Consider the following 17,253-nt stretch of genomic DNA (forward strand, 5'->3'; position numbering starts at 1 on the left):
CGGAGCTGCCAGTGAGCTTAAAAACACCATTTCAGAAACTACAGGAAAACTTAAGCAACTGAAACCTGAATGCCATTCAAATTACCCTGTCTCCTTTGAGACATACTGCTGGCCTAGCAAGAATAAAGAACAACTTTCCCTTCTGTACATTGTGCTTCAGAATACTGTTATCTTTAAGACATTTTGTTCACTTCTTGAGAAGGCCTTATCAGAGTGGCACAGTGTGTTATAAAGACTAAGTAACCAGGCACCCAAAATGCGTGTGTATGTGTGTGGGTGCAGATCCACTGGCAGAATTAAAATAGATTTAAAAATACTTCCGCATAGCCAAACAACGCTGGAAGATGGGCTGGTAATTACATGTGCATTCCAAGTAGACTACACACAGTTGGGGGTTGAAAGCGTTCATATAAATTATACCAATCAGCACAGAAAGGAGGAAAAGAAACACTGAGGACATCAAATATGACACTTCTCTGTAACTGATACACGCAAGTACTAAATCATGGCAAAACAGTGCCTTAGAAAACAGGGACTAAAATGTCACCCTAAAATGAGTTCCATGCACAGCTTTGTGCCTCTGTAAATGCGTGTGATCATCTTAATGGTGTATTTTGAGGAGACACGATAAATCACAGAGTTAAAAGACCCTATGGAATGTGAATACATGTGGAGATTTTCTTCTGGAGGAAAAAAATGTACTGCTAAACAACTGGAGTACCGCATGTTGCACAGATTTTTTTTAATGGTGTAGTTAAACACGGAGGTTCAACAGCTTCTGGGGTGCAATAAGAAAATAGGTTTGTTAAGCCCCCTGCAACCAGCTCGTGGGATCTGGTGGTTCTGGAGTGCCCGACCCACACACCAGGGAAGGCAACACGACAATGTTTTGTTAGGAAATCCCCTGTCATGGTGCCTTGGGACAAGGGAATTAGGGAAAGAATTAGGATAATCTTTCCAGGCAGAAGATTTAAAGTCTGCTACAGTTATTCGCGATCGATCCCCAAAAGATTGCCAAGAAGTGTGTATCTTAAAACTGCTGCTAATTAGGAAGTTTTAAGACACTGTTATAAAATACCTTCTGCTTGGCTTGTAAGGGAAACCATTTAGACTAGTAGTGTAGAGAACAAAACAGTCATAAAATGTTATTTGTAGCTTCTATTATATTACCATTACACTATATTATCACCAACATAGTTACATACCTAACATAAAACCATTTAATGAAATGTTTGAACTTTCAGGAGACCTACTAGTAACCTTCTTATTTTTAGCTATGGGGATGACATTTGTTGTTTGCTGCAATACAAACAATAATAATTACACTTTGAGACGCTAATGGGGATGAAGACTAATATTTAGTGCTGCTGTCTGTTCATAGCCATGCACACAAATACAGAGAATCCAGGATTAGTAGCTTAAGAGGTTTTTTGGTTTGGTGGTGTTTATTATTTTCCCCCTGTATAGGATGCTTTTTAAGTTTAGATTAGAAGCAGCAACAGACAAGCAAGCAGGCTGCTTAAATGAATGCACACGGGCAGACTCAATTCTGCAAGCCAGAGAACTCAATGTTCTTTTCATTCCTGTGAGAATGGAACAACCTTTAAAAAGTTTTCATGATCAATTTGCACTCTGTGCATTACGGCTGTTTTAAAACATGTATTTGGAATACACTGCATCTAAATGCAAGCTCTGATGTTGTCTCAAAATTGATTTTATTATTTTTTTTTAGGCTGTAAAGATGGCTAATCTTGCCTGGCCAAATTGCATGACCTTTAACTATTCCGTAAAGAGGAGCTAGCAAAAGTCCATCCCAGACAATTACTTGAGACATCAATACGAAAGGTGAAAAAATAATGAAAACGTTCCCTAATATTTTCATGCTCCCCCTTCGCATTATATGCACATTCCTCCTTGCTTTTTCTTGTCTGGATTTCATTAGTGAGCCACAGGCTTCTGCTTTTCAACTTGGGCATCAAAACTTGGGTTTTGTAGAATGTTTATAGTCTTTGGCATTTCACGCTACGGAGCAACCAGATGTGAGAAAACATGCAGAATTAATACATGTTTCCCCAAGAATTGATTTGTGTGGGGGTTTTGTAGATGATTTACTCTATTTTCTGTTTGTTTTCTTGCAATGGTTTACAGCAAGAGCTTTCTTAAGACTTCTGTAAATGGAAAAAGAAAAACTGCAGGTTTAGGTAAACAATTTTGCCTGATGACAAGACAATTACGATGCCCCATTATTAGCAAGCGAAGAGGGTGCAGACAGCAGGTCTGCCTTGACTTTCCATTTGAAAGCTCAGCCACTCTGATGTCTTTATGTCTCTGTTTTACATGTTTTCTCATGATAATTTAGGATTAGCAGCTTTGAGAATCAAAACCGAGAACAAAGTTTCCTGAGCTTAAATTTAATTCTGGCTTGATTCTGATCCAATGCCTTTGTACATTTGCCAACTGTGCCAATGAACACCACTGGGCGGAGGATCACTGAGTGATCTTTTAGGTCTTGCAGGTTTTTTTTCCTTGTTGAAAAACAAAGAAGATTAAGAATTACGCGTCCCCAGCACATTTCAAAATATTTGACTAAGAGTAGTTTAATATTACAGGATTTATCCCTTCTCAGATCCACTAAAGCGATTGTGTTTTAATACTAAATCACTGAAATCACCTGTTATATGAGAGGGATTGGGTCAACTCTTGGTCATGAAAAAGCAATAAGATTGACATGCATGACTACAGCGTTCTGGTTTTGTTTTAGAGACCACTGGTGTACACAAATAGAAGAAAAAGCCCATCAAAGACTAAAAAAAAAACCCACACAGATGGATGAGATATTAATCAACTCAAATATCAACTCAAATATAGTGATTTACTGATCACCTGAACCATAGCCATTAATTCTGGGGCAAACCTCGTCTCTACCTTGATCCAGAACACAGGCTTGTTCCAAGACCCTCCCGTTTTGTGGTTATTTCCCTCTGTCTCTCCCAGGGGTGATATCAGCATTAGAAACGTCACTGCGGGCGACAGCTTATTACCCTTCCACAGTGAAATACTCCTCATGTGTCCGCATGCAAATAATGAGGGTGCAGTAAATTCCCATTCTATCTTACCGCACGCTCACGTTTGATCTGTGTTAAGCTTTTAGCCACATCATAGGCAATAAATACTCAGATCAGCCATTTCCTCCCCTTTGAGGAACAACCAACCTACTGCAAGACATGGACAAAGCTGCTCCCTCCGCAACCCCCCCAGATGTTTGGCTGTAAACGCCTGTGCACACCCCAAGAGCATCACTTGCTGCCTCTCACCGCACCAGAGCCCTGCGGTGCGAAACGTGAGCTGGGGGTGGGTTATGACAAATACAAGACAACTTGATTTTTGGGGCACCTGGAGATTCAAGCAGGAGCGGGGAGTCTATCTGGAGGAACCTATTTCAAGTTGGATGAAGGTTAACCCCAGGAGACATTCCTGTGTATCAGGGGAGGCCACAGGAGAGAAATGGTGAAATTCGGAGTGAACACGAGCTTTCTATGAAAAGGATTAATGCAAGAAAGCCACGGGTTTAAAATAGCCTAATTGACCCAAGCATAATGTAGTTCACAGTCACATGGTGAAAGCCAGGCAGTATTTGAATGCCTCCTCATCATTTAATATAACATTTCTGGTAATAGAATATTTAAATCCTATTTTATCAAAATCTCATCACTCAAGTGTAGGAGCCTTTTCCATTGCTGGAGCATACAGTGTTATGAATTCATGAAGGTCATAATTATGAGCAGTTTCAGCACTGCATATGTGTTTGGCAGAGATATTACACCCTTTCTAAACAAGATTTGAGTGAGCACAGCACACATCCAGAGTTAGAGGCGTTTTGCTTTTCATGTGCTTTGCAATCAGCAGACTGTCCCCTTTTCCATGAGATTCCCACTTGGACCAAAACATCCTGTAGCCAAGAGGCTACCCCAGAACCGCCACTGCCATCCACCCCAACGAGCAGCCACAGAGGAACACTCCTCCTTTCTCATGAAACCAAAAAAACAGCATGTTCAAATCCTTATTTAATTCAGCCATTTCACATCTGAATAATTAGTCAGGCAAGAGACCATTTCCCAGGATACAAGGGCTCATTACCCTTAAGCCGACTTTGAGTTTCCCCAGACCAGTGCTGTAGGGGACTCGGTGGCTGCAGCACAGCCACAGCAAGCTTTCCTCTCTCTCAGGAGATAACACTTCCCCCCCACCTCTTTTTTCTTGATAGGGAAACTGCTTCTCTCCGCTGAGATCTAAAATGCGGGTGTCCCTCCAGGGCCAGCGCTGAGCTCTCTGTGTTCCCAGGCAGCGCTCAGATCTGAGCGGACCTCACGGCTCCGGGGTCCCTTCCCAGCAGCGAGGATTTAGCTCAACCCTTCTTCGTGGTGCTGGGACCGCCCAACGCTCCGCTCGGAGTCGGACATCTGAGCGCTACCTGAAACACCACAAAACTCAACGCTTGTTACAGATCCCACAGCGACCAGGTTTGCTCGCACGCTGGAGCTGATAGAAACATCAAGCGCACATAGCGGGCTGCGGTTTCCTCTCTGTGACAAGCGGGTGATGTAAAGAAAGATTCCGCTTGGGCAGTTGAGCTGTTCTGCATTTACATTATAAGGAAGGAGATGAAAGTCCTGTGACAGTTTTATGCAGGGCTGGCTCTGAGCAGAAGGCTGCTGCACAGGGAAACTGGTTTGTGAGGCTCTGACAAAAACAATTCTCTGTTCCCTCTGGCCTCATTTAGCTATTTCTAAGCCTGGAGAACCAGTCTCGCTGCTGCCACTGTTACCACAAAAGAGGAAAAAAAAATAAATTGCAAAATGGTAGTGCCAAAGCCCAGGGCAACCATTTCCATGCGGATCCATGCGTCCCTGCGGGAACACAGCTCAGCAGCTCCCGGGCTCCCCGTCCTCTCCATTGCGGCAGGAGCAACCAGCCCTTTCAACCCACCACAGTGCTGGGAAGCCTTGAGCTGGCTCTGGGTTTGTATCCTCCTCAAAGGAGGTAGCAGATACTTGTTTGGGAAGGAAAAGAAAAGCTTAAGAGTTTTATTCTTTAGTCAAACCTGTAATTCTTTTCAAAGAGGACAAATTGTCCTTCTACAACAAAAAATGACCAAGAGGTCAAAGTCATCTGCATAAAATTCAAACACAAATCAGCAGCTGAGTCGAGATTACGTTCCTTGAGATTAAGATTACACATCTTTTACAGCCTTGGGCTTTGTGCACTTGAACCTCTGCATGAATAAAAAGCAGCTACGTGAATTTCCATGTTCCCCCCTTGTTCTCCACGACCCAGCCAGCGGCTGTTTCGCTCAGTGTTCCCTCAGGGAACATCACTTGGGAGCCTCTCAGAGCTGCTCTCTGACAAACTCCAGTGCAAACAATAAATCCTTGCGTTTCATCTGGCGAGTGAAGCTCTCACCCTCTGCACACTGTTTGCTGCTGCATGACTTGTACACTCTGCCATGTCTTGGTACCCACATCTCATCAAATTAAAGTGTACCATCAGCTACACCAGTGCACATCGCAAACAACAATACCTAATTTCACGCTTAGGCAACCAAGTTCATCCACCAGTTACACACTTAAAACAGCCCCTGTATTTGATTTTACACAAGAACAAAAAAATGTTAAGTCCACGCATTAGCCGAGAAGTTAACGTCTACTATTTAGCATTACACAGCATGGTAAATTAGACACATCTTCATAACCTATTTATTTTACCAGATGTTCCCTTATATTCAATAAGGACATAGTTTTTATATAATCCTAATGGCAAATTCCAACAATTTTCCAATTCTACGACTGCTCTAAGACTCCTGAAATCAGTGGCAATTCTCAGATGAGTGAACCGCAGTCAGACTGGGTGCCCACTGGATACTTAATATGAATTGTGTCATGGTTATCAGAACAAATTGTTTGTATTTGAAAAGGCTCATTGTTAAATAAACCAGGTATGGTAGGATTTGCCTGATTTTCCTACTAACGTACCTAGTAAGCTTGGTACGGTACAGTGTCAGAGGTGGCCACCCTTTCCATTCAGATCTTAAGTTTTGCACACAAGTGTCAGGTATGGAACTTTTCTATTTCTACTGTCAATGGTAAGATCTGTCAGGAAACACAATGAGAAATCACATTTAAGATAAGAAGATCTGCAGAAGTAAAAGGCAGCATACATAAAAGCTGCCATGCTAGGTTTTATCTTCACGGTCATGACTTCTAGGTTGCTTTCCAGCAGGATATATCCTTAAAAGCCTTTTGTTCACATTCTTTATTCTCTTCTTACTTGCAAACATTTAACAAGAATCAAAGCTAACAAAGAAAGTAGCCAGAATGCTCAGATGCAAATAAGGTTTGAGATACTTTTTTTAATAATCAAAGCAAGCTTCTCAGGTCTGAAGTACAAAATTCTAGAAGAATAAAACCTAAACGTTTGATATCTAGCTATAAATGCTGGGCAAGGGGACACAGGCTGACAAGTAAATATTGAATTATACAGAGCTCTTGGTTAATATTTATGGTCACGCTCTAGATAGTCTAAGATAATTGATCAGATCCACACTTTAAGACAAAACTATGAACATGCTGCTGAAAGATGAGGGTTTGTGAAATTAAAATACTCCACAGTTAACAGCATTTTGCTTACAGAAAAGTGTCCACAGTACTGAGCTCTTTGGTCACTTCTCACCAGAGAGAAGAAAATTCAGTCTAAGAAAAAATAAATCCTGAAACAACATGACATTTTTGATTAAAAAAGGAAGGTTTTCCTCCAACTTGCCTTCCCATTTGTGCTGGAACTGCGTGTGCGCTTCAGACAGATGGAAAATTGTGCGGTGGGATGAAATGATTCAAGGAGGGACTAGGAAAGGTGGAGAACATCTCCATTTAACCCTTTCTTCGTAAACCACCACTTCCAGCCAGCACTAAGCACAACTACTGCAATTTTTTGTATTATTAAAGTGGCTTTTAGAAGGCTTACTATATTTATAAACTTACCAGAAGAAAATGCCAAAGAAGGAAGTGCAAGTTGTTATACTAACAAGACAAAAACCAACATAACCCACAGAGCTTTAGAAGCTGAAATCAATCGAAGCCTTTCCATTGACTTCAGCGAGAGCTGGATCAGGATTTAAAGAGATTACAATTCTGAAGTTCATCTCTGTTGCAGTTCAGAATTTTTCTTTTGTTTCACATCACATTAAAGATTCAGCATCTCTTTTCCTGTGCTCAGAAATATAGTATGATCTATAACGGAACAGAAAACAGAACTAAAGGGGAAAAAAAGCCCTCCTACACCTCATTAAGATCTAAAGTTTGTCCTTAATGTGCCTATGAACTCAAAATGAGTGTTGAAATTGAGACATTTTTGTCTGCTACAGGGTAAAGTGATTATAAATGTCTCTTTGTGCAAAAGCTTAGTGGTATTTTATGCAGCTGGCACTGCAGAGTTTGAAACAAATCCAAGAAAACAGATTGTATCTTTAAGGTTAGAAATCAAACTTTCCATTGCTGGAGTGCACATTTCCTGGTAACGGGCTCAGCGCTGACACCGGGAGCTGTGCAAGCGGCATCTCTGCTGCTACGTTAAGTGAAGTGTATTGCTGTCTTTATTCCCCATGGCCTTTTTATCTATTCATTCCATTCCCAAACCATCATTAAATGGACATTATAAAGTCATTTTTCATAGCTTTCCGTTTTGTGTATTTCTCACAATTTTTTTTTTTCTAATACCCATTCGGAAGCCTGCTAGATATTTTTTTCCTTAAGCCTTTTAGCCTACATTTTCCTATAGACTTGCAAACACCATAGGTACCTTTGTCAATCAGCAAAAGCAGCAGCTTCAGTTTACAGGTAGAAATATCCCATGCTGCTAAACCTTTGCTACAATAAACCTCACATAAGAATAGAGACAGCCTGCATCCACACACTGCCATTCTTCCCAGGACTGTGGAGGCATTTCAATACCAAGCGTGTATTTTGTGCATGTTCTTTCTAGCTGATCAAACTGACTCTCCAAAGCTTAAGAAACCCTGTATTACCATCTAGTGAAATCCCACCTTGCCTTCACTTCTAGATCCTGCTCTTGCCCAGGGTTTGTGGGGAGGGACAGGTCTGCAGGACCCTGGGAGGTCACCATGGTGGGACAGGACTCCAGGGATGGAGCAAGGGACTCACTCATCACCCTTCAAACAACTCACACTCAAACAATTTCATGATGTGTAGGTTAAAAACAGCCTCTCGTGGTTCATTTGACTCCCATACAGTCGTGGAAGCCACGACATGGTCTGCTCTCCACATCATCAACTACCCAACTACTGGCAGCTATGTTCTAATTTGAGCTCCCGACTCATCCTAATGAATAACCTCATGTACAGCACAGGCCACAGAGAAAGGATTGGTCTCCTATTCCTAGCTAGAGGCAGATGAGGAAAAATCCTATTTCTAGCTACAATTGCCATTTGATCTTCCACAAGCAGCCCCGCTTCTAATAAAGCTCCACACTCAATTGCGCTTGGTGGGGACACGGCGGTGAAGAGCGAAGGGCATGGAAGACGCAGGCTTGGAGAATGGCAAATGAGACTGTGAACCAGCTGGATTTATGACCCATGGTTTGATCCAAAGCGGTTTGCAGCCAGTAATTCCTGACCGTACTGTGCAGTACCAGCTTTCAGTTTGCTCCATGCTACTCCTGCAGATGAGGGGAATGTATTTGTTCCAAGGTCTGTGATTGGTGCCAAGAAACTTTGTCTGTGCCATCATCTCACTTCTAGAACTTGCTCAGGTGTATTCAGCACGGGTAACAAAGCACATCCTCTGCTTCGGCATGTATAGCAGAGAGAGATTATACTCCTGCAGCGTACTTCTATTAGTATCCGTTATGTATTTGTAAAGGTCTGGGTTCAGAGACTGTGTCAGGTTAATACAGAGCTCTGTGACTAACGTCCCTGGTGCTGCACAGCCCCCACCTGCAGATGCCCCCGCAGGAGCATCCGTGTGGTTACTGATCTCAGCACCTCAGATCCCCCTACTTAACACCAGCTCCATTAATTCGAGTTTCCCTGGAAAGCACCGAGGGGAAAACCAAGCAGATTACATTGGAAGTTTACCCACTTGGCCTACAACACTGGAAAGGCGAGTGCAAATATACTGTATCTCCCTGCTGGCATAATTCATATGCACAATCTCTTGTCACACATACCTGCTCAAACATGACCTTGACTCAGTCCCTGGCAGCCATGTGCCACTAATAACTGGTAGACAAACAGGTATATTTACTTTATGTTTACCTTTTTCTTTACCGCCGTTGCACAGGCTAATGCCACAGAACCGGGCTCCCTGATTAGTTCTCCTGACTGCAGTAACCCGGTGGCCCTCATTAAAGAAAAGCATTTTGAGAAACTGCATTCCATTCCATTTTCTATCATCAGTCCTTTGTGAAAGTTGGATTGAAAGCACTCCGGCGGTAAAGCTACCTCTCCCAGAGGTAAAATGCAAAGAGCAGAGAATGATGCTCACCAGCGGAGAGAGGAGGTGATTAAAGGACAGGGAGGGAGAACAGAGGGTGAAATGTTGCCTTTAAGAAGAGATGCTGGGAATAAATATCGGAAGTCTTCATTCTCATAGAGGTGCCTTTTTTTTTGTTTTCTGCTTCAAGGAAATCACCAGCGCTAGTCCCAAAAGACACAGCATGAATTAGCCAGCAATCAGAGACAGCACCCTGCTTACTGATAGTGGGAACTTCACTGATCCTACTAAAACATTTCAAATATCTGGATCTTCCTGTCATAGTTACTATTTGCATAAACTGATATTCTCCTTAAAAAAAAAAAAAAGGAAAGAGAAAGTTCTGGGGGGTAGCAAACATTAAAGTCAGACTGTCAGCCTGGCTCTGCCTGGTTTGTATTTTCACTCTGATGAGTGGAGTGTGTATAAATAATGCCTTTGATTGCTTCAAAGATGGGGCTGGTGTCACCATGGCACTTGAATCACAGCACTTTCTCTTTGTATCGCTTCCATCAGTCAGGAACAATATAGAACTTTTTTGTTAAAGAAGCCTTTAATTTCACTTAGTAATTACCTATTTGATCAGACAAAAGGTGCTGTGAATGAAAGTCATTTGCTTGTTTGATGTGACTGAGACTGAGTGTCACTACAGCTGCGAGACTGTCAGAGAAAACTCTAGTGGTTGATTAGATAAGCAGTCCTGAGCCGGGGGTGGGGGGAAGGTGAAAATGGAGTGGGGGGGAAAAAAAAAAAAAAAAAGAGTCAAGTTCTAACTGATTTAAATACAAGGAAAATGAGAAATCTGTCTGAATACAATTAATGTAACTATCAGAAGATGTAACTCCCATGCAGCTTCATTGAGGTCGACTTCCCTGCCACTGGGTTAAACGCCTTCTATCTCCCTCCCTTCATCAGACAAGGCCAACTTACAAAGCAACTAATGATCTGCTGGAAACTTGCTGAACACCTGCTGCTGTGTCACACGCTCCTTCACGGCAGCGGCAATCACGCCACAAGGACACCAAGGAGCAGCATCTGCTTCTACCAATCTACTACTATTCAGATAGAAGTTCTGCGTTTGAAATCAGAGATGTCTCCTTGCCAAGAAGAGTCTTTTGGCACCTTCTGGGTCACAGCAGTCATTCCAGGACACAGTGGGGATGGCTTCAGCCTGTGGAGGCTTGCTGGCCTCCCCCAATGAATTATATAAAAAATGTGGAAATCTGTCAGGCTTAGCTGGACCTTTGACTCAGCCAGACCTAAGTCCTGAGAACCTCCCTCCTAGTTTATTTTGTCTCTAGCACAGACTCAGCTGCAAATGGGACAGGGACTCAGATCTTGCCTTCAGACCTGACGCCTTACCTCAACCACAGCCCTTTGCCTCCCAGCATTCCAGGCTGGATCATCTCTAATCTCTCTGCACAATTATTAGCATTTTAGGGAGGGAAGGACCATCTTCTGGATGGGAAACTGATGAACTAGACCCTGCAGGATGAATTCACTCTTCTGATCACCTCATCTTCACTCCAACAAAACCTTTACTCCACAGCAGCAGGATCATCTCTCTCCCCTTTCGATGTAAAAGCACAGGGCTGGCAGCTTCAGCTCCCAAAAAGCTTTCCCTTCCCTGTGTTTTCCTCTCCATGTCCTCCATGGAAGCAGCAACCAAAGGGACCACAATTTCCAGCGGTTTGTTACGTGTGCACACGAAGTAGGAGTAGCTTGGGATGAGGCTTCACACAAGGTAGCAGCTAGCCTCGTCCGTGCTAGCTGTTGGCCTCTCTGCTGCACATCTTTGAAACATTAATTGGAAATATTTTATTCTGTTAGATAACGTATCAAACAACACAGCAATGAAACTTTCAAGGGCTTAGAAACTGTGCCTGGAGGTACTTGAGAGGTCTTGGAGATGCCTTTAGCAGTGAACTGCACAAGTGTTGCAGTGCAGCCCAAAAAAGACAAGAATGGTTTTTTTTCCCCTCTGTGCCTTTAAAGTGACTCAACACGAGTGACTCAAGCACCACAGAGGCTGAACACCTTTTGATTTCTCTTTCTACGCTCTCAAATGAGGTAGAAGGAAAAAGGAAAGCCCTCATCTAGCTGAAAATTTAATCCTGTTTAGTGCATCCCAAACGTGGATGGCTACTGGTGTGACGTACGTATGGCTGTGGGATGGCTGGAGCTCCTATGGAAGAGTCCTCGTAGCCTCAGACAGCAGGCAGGAAGGGAATCCGTGCCCGTTCCTGTCCTGCCTTTGGCCAGAACTGCTCAAACCACTCATCTGTTTTACACCCTCTGAGGTGTCCCCATGGCCTTGCCCCCCATCCTGGTTCTTCAGGTGGTGGCTCTGCTGAAGAAAGGGGCCCCTGCACCGATGAGGTCTCCTCAGATGGCACCTTCCCAACCTTGGCTGCTGCAGCATCTACCAATAAACCACTCTAGAGCTGCAGACACTCTCACAAAGGCAAAGACAACACCCCAGGAGCAACTGTTCCCTAGAAAAAAGCAAAGAGACCCCTTATTTCTCTTTAAAGCCTGCTCTCAAAATCTAATTTCACAGCATGATCAGTTACTGTGTTGGAATTACTTGCTTTCTTATTTGAATAGCATAAAAATGAACATATTAACAAATAATACTCATAAAATTCACTGGACAACACAATGGAAAAAAGATTACACTGCATGAAGAACTAGGTTACAGAAGTTACATCGCCATTAGAATCAGATGTAATATGCATCAACCCGGAGAGCCTGTATATAGAATTAAAGAAATCATTTAATTTTAAAGTCATATTTTATTCACTGCATCCCTCAGTGCATGTAACTGCTAAATGAAATGCACTGCATTCTCTACAAACACATCACCACCTTGTAAGCGAAATACCCACGATATTAAAACTGATATAACATTTATTAAAACCATTATGCGAAGAACACGGTTGGATACTTGAACTGCTGAAGGCAAGCGCCAGTTCCGGCCTCTCGGATGTACAGGCGCTAAGCGGTTTGTTGCTCTGAAACAATAAATGGAGAAGTATTTTCTAAAGGTGGGAGTTCATTCAGCTGGAAAGAAATCTGCTTCTACTTCCCCAAGACGAGTAAGGAAACCGCTGGACTATCAGACGGCTCCGATGAGCAGCCCCGGCGCAGGGAACCGAGGCATCTGCTCCGTTCCACAGGAGGTCACTGCGAGAGCACAGTAAATCCTCCACAAAGCCCAGCTACTTGGTTTGATATTGTCTCTTCCCTCTGGACTAACAGTAAAGTTTAGCAGTAACACGTTTCAGGATCAGACCATGACCTGTTTTCTCAGGAAGGCAGAGACTGGAGGTACAGAGGGGATTTGGTGTCTCTCCCTTACAGATCTGCTGTGATGGCCAAGGGATATTACAAATCCCCAGACCGAAGGAAAGCAAAGGAATCATTTATTTGAGAGTCCCAAAGTGGATAAGGAAGGGCTGAGCAGCAGCTGTGTGCGGAGGAACACCGTGCTGAACCCCAAAAGGTGACGCCACCATCCCCAAGCCAAGGGATTTACGTGGCTCCAGACCAACCTTCTGCCTCCTTGCAGAGCATTCTTGGTGGTTATTCTCCCTGTGTGTTTCCAAGACATTTGGCAAGTTTTTTCAATGCAGCCACCTTTACCATCTTCTCCTTTTCAAAATCAAGCATTGTACTACTAATTAATCTGTAGGGGATAGGTCTGACTGCTTTAAAAGCACAGCTCTATTGTGAATGCTTGAAGCATATTTTTAAAGGAAAATCTCAGAATTTTACTTTATACTATTCCTTCATTCTAGCCTGTGACATTTTTAGCTTTGCACAAAGGATGCCTCTCTGCAGAACACTAGCAGTTCAGCCGAATTACACATTATAAAACCCTTCTATTTGTCACTGCCTTCAAGCCTCTTCAAAACGAATTCTGGTTAGGATATGTGAATGTAAAATGCTCTTATTTCCTAATGAAGCACTTTGAAATGCACTGTAGGAGAAGCTTGATTTTAGCCTTCCACAGACACAAAGAGGAGTTCTTGCCTTTAAATGTTCTGTCCTGAAAGACAAATTCACACAAACCACACAGAGCTCAGGCTGCCAAATAGGGAAATACAAACTCTTCCCCATCCCTTTCAACAAATCTCAGTCTAGAACAGAAATAAATGAAGCATGCATTCAGCAAAAAGGGATTAAAGGAAAGAAGAGGGGAAAATCCTTTTAAATACTAATATCCACTGAAATTAATCTCCAATCACACCACAATGGAGACAGGTCCTTGACAAAAACAAAGAAAAAAATGCACCTGAATATCCTCCATGCCACCAGTTCCAGATCTTTCTCTAAGCAATGTTCCAGAAACCTACACATACCTATACAAACTTGTCGCCACAACCCCAGCACAAGCTGCTACTTCAGTACATAGGCACCATACACTGTGCTCTACTTGGGAGGACATCGGTACCCAGTTGTCAGAAACAGCTGAGCAGATGCAAACCCCATTACGCTCTCTTAAATCCAAGGTAAACCTGGCATCGCCACATTTATTATAAACCGGTTAGGGACCTAATGAGGCTAAACAGTTTGGAGAGACTTCACACTGGGATTTGCACCAGTTTACATACACAGCTGGCCATGGCTGGAGCGGAAAGATGCGTGTCCTGTGATGAAGCCTCCTTGCTGTGCAGTTCCTCTCCGAAAAACACCCATGCTCATGCTTGAACTGCCTGTGTGGCACGCTATCACACACCGGATCGGCCGCATTCTTCTGGCAGGGAGCTGCCAACATTTTACATATATTGGTGCCAACTTCATAGCAACTTTGTATTATACAACCCTGCACAGGACTAGTCCCCCAGCATCAGTGTGCTGCTGTGATGCAGGACAGACCGATGCCTGATAATGCTCATCAGCTACCCCGACTTGTAATCAAATGACAATCTTCTATTTCTGCGCAAAATTGAGCACATGGATTAAAACATCTCATTTGAGGACACAAGTTTCAATTTAAACACTGCATGGGTAATTTTTTTTTTACTTTCAAGTACTTGAGTCAACACTGGGAAATTATCCTGTAGAAAATGTGCCTGGACTGACTTTTTCAATCATACCACCATTAGCTGCTGACCTTCAGAGTCACAGGCAATGTCCTGAAATGCTGGAGACCTCCTGGTCAGATATTTCTAATCTGATCAAGAGAACACCTTGACATTTTACGTGGCAACACGTTGATAAAAGCTCTCCCACACTTCATTATGTAAACAGGTATGGCTGCTAATTAATGAATTAAAGTGGACAAAAACTGGTGGCAAGACTGCAAACTTGGCCCAAAACTTCCCCTGAGTAATGTACAAGCAAGTGAACTAAGCTCCATTAGCGCTCACTGGCAGGTGCAGCTTTAGCACCCGCCAAAGAAAGTGGATTTTTTTGCAATATTCACATTTTTTTCTTCCTGCTTTCCAGTTACTAAGAATTTTTTAAAGTAATTTTGCTTTACTACCACACAGCTGATATAATTACATATGCACCAGAGTACTCCACATCAGGCATGAACACGAGGAGTTGAAGGTCCAGCAGCACCTCTCCCAATGGGGCACAAACCCAAGCGGTGCCGCCTTCTCCAACCTCCTGCCACCCAACACCCCAACGTGCTCAAAACACAGCGAAGCCGCGAATGCAGCAAGCTGTTCAAATACAGCTTGTTTGCAGATAAATCTTAAGGAAATTTAACACTGTTTGGAGTCAAGCAGAGTTTTCACTGTTTCCTCGTGCAGGAGGGAGTGGGACAGAGCGATGAGGCTGTGCGGAAACCTTTGGAGGGTGATAGGGAACACATGACTCTATGCAAGTGGTAAAGTGTTAAAAAGCGAAGTGTGAAAATTTAAACCATGCTGGTTGGGATAGGGAAAAATTACTGTCTCTTATTCATACTCCAGGTTGCCCAGTTTTCATGCGATGATGTTCCTGTTTAGTTTAGCGGTACTATTTTACACATGATGAGGATTTCAGGAGTGCAATTAAAGCTTCATAGTCAACATCAAAACCAGCACAGTTCACCCAGTACTAGACTTAAAAAAAAATATTAAGTACTATACTCACACCATGAGGAAAGTGGTTACATTTTCACTACATATGGTTTAGAAAGCTGGGGTGGAATAAATGTGAGAATTACCAACTAATATTTCAGAAGCACAAACCAATTGTATTCTAAATAAAAGCTGTTCAGAACCTGGGCTTTTTTTTTAGCTGCAGAAAATTAATAAAGAACAAAACCTACATAAAAATCAGAATCTTAATTTCAGACAAAATACAGTCAGGTTTCAGACACCTGGGCCTTTGTTCATTATGAAAAGTATAATACTGCTGATGATAACATGGAACGCAAACACCCAAAATGTTTCAGTTTGGCTGAATTGGATTTTTAAAACTAGATTTTATGAAAATATCTATCAGCTCTGCTTTCAAATTATCACAAGCAACACTTTAACAACTCCAGAGCAAATGCAAAAAAAGATGGGGGAATTACACTGAGGGATTTGGGAGGATCTGCTCACTTCTCAAATACACCCCTGGATTTCCTTTCTCACTTTTGCCAAGTCATTTGCCCTCCCTCAGCATCAACAGCATTTGTGCCTGCAATTTAATTGCGAATCGAAGTCTGAGACTGTGTACTACTAAATACCTGAGAACAAAAGCCAGGTAGCTGAAGCTATAGATTCAGCCACAATTCAATTTGTAAGTGAGAACTGGAGCCACAGGAAGAAAGGCTGGACCTCAGCCTTGTTGGATAATTTACTGCTTAATTTCTATCAGTTCCTCATTTCAGATTTTACCAGGTGCCAGCCATAATTCAGCTGCAATTGGTTTTGTGTACTCGCATTATGAATATGCCATGCACCGTTTACTACTCAAGAGCAGTAACAGCAACTTGGATTTATACAACATTTCAGCGTACCTAGCACTTCAAAGCGCTAACAAAAGGAGATAACTCACCAGGACAGCAAGCCAGCCTATCCATTACAAAATAAATAAATCAGTTTTAAGTTCAGACTTCAAAAGGGAAGCAGCAGATGCCCCATGAAAAGTCTCCGTGGGCAGGAGATTCCACAGAGCAAGAGCCGAGCGGCAGCCACAGCACCAGCCTCGGGTGACACATCGTGGTCCCTGCCCAACGTAGATTAATGAACAGCGGGAATGGAAATTCTGATAATTAAGAAAAGGTTAACATGTTCACACTGTGTGAGAATGGTGAATAGAAGGATACAACTGCTAAAAATCACTGCAGCAATGCAGAATTTTTTTTTTCAGAGACTAACTTCCAACTGGGAATATATTAAGAACAAGAAGAAAGGAATCCTCAGAGTAGAAAACCAAGGCAAAACAAGTGAAAACCAGTCAAGTCTGTGGCATGGAGATACAATATACATTATAAACTAAAGCTCTGTTCGGAACCAAGGGCCCATCGGAAAAACAAATCCAGGGAAACATCCAGACATGACAAATCCAAAATTAGTGTCTGAAAATTATTAAAAAAAAAAAACAAGCCCACAAACAGACTTTTTCAGTTTGTGTTCAAAACAGCACTTGTCCCTTAGAACTCTCCTAATATAGCTCCAATTCAGACTAAGACACATGGCCGAATTTTCAAGGTACACATTCAGTACAACTTGATATTCCAGCATCACAAACACTCGAGTGATCATCTCTGCATCCATCTAAC

At 42.6% G+C, this 17,253-nt stretch overlaps 1 protein-coding gene across 1 annotated transcript in view; it reads right to left on the minus strand.

The window, feature by feature from the left end:
• The window catches only part of CDH4 (cadherin 4), a 426,117-nt gene that overhangs the window by 119,352 nt on the left and 289,512 nt on the right, over nucleotides 1–17,253 (minus strand). The window lies entirely within an intron of this gene.

This window comes from Streptopelia decaocto, assembly GCF_964273445.1.
Source record: "Streptopelia decaocto genome assembly, chromosome: 14".
Lineage (NCBI taxonomy): Eukaryota > Metazoa > Chordata > Aves > Columbiformes > Columbidae > Streptopelia > Streptopelia decaocto.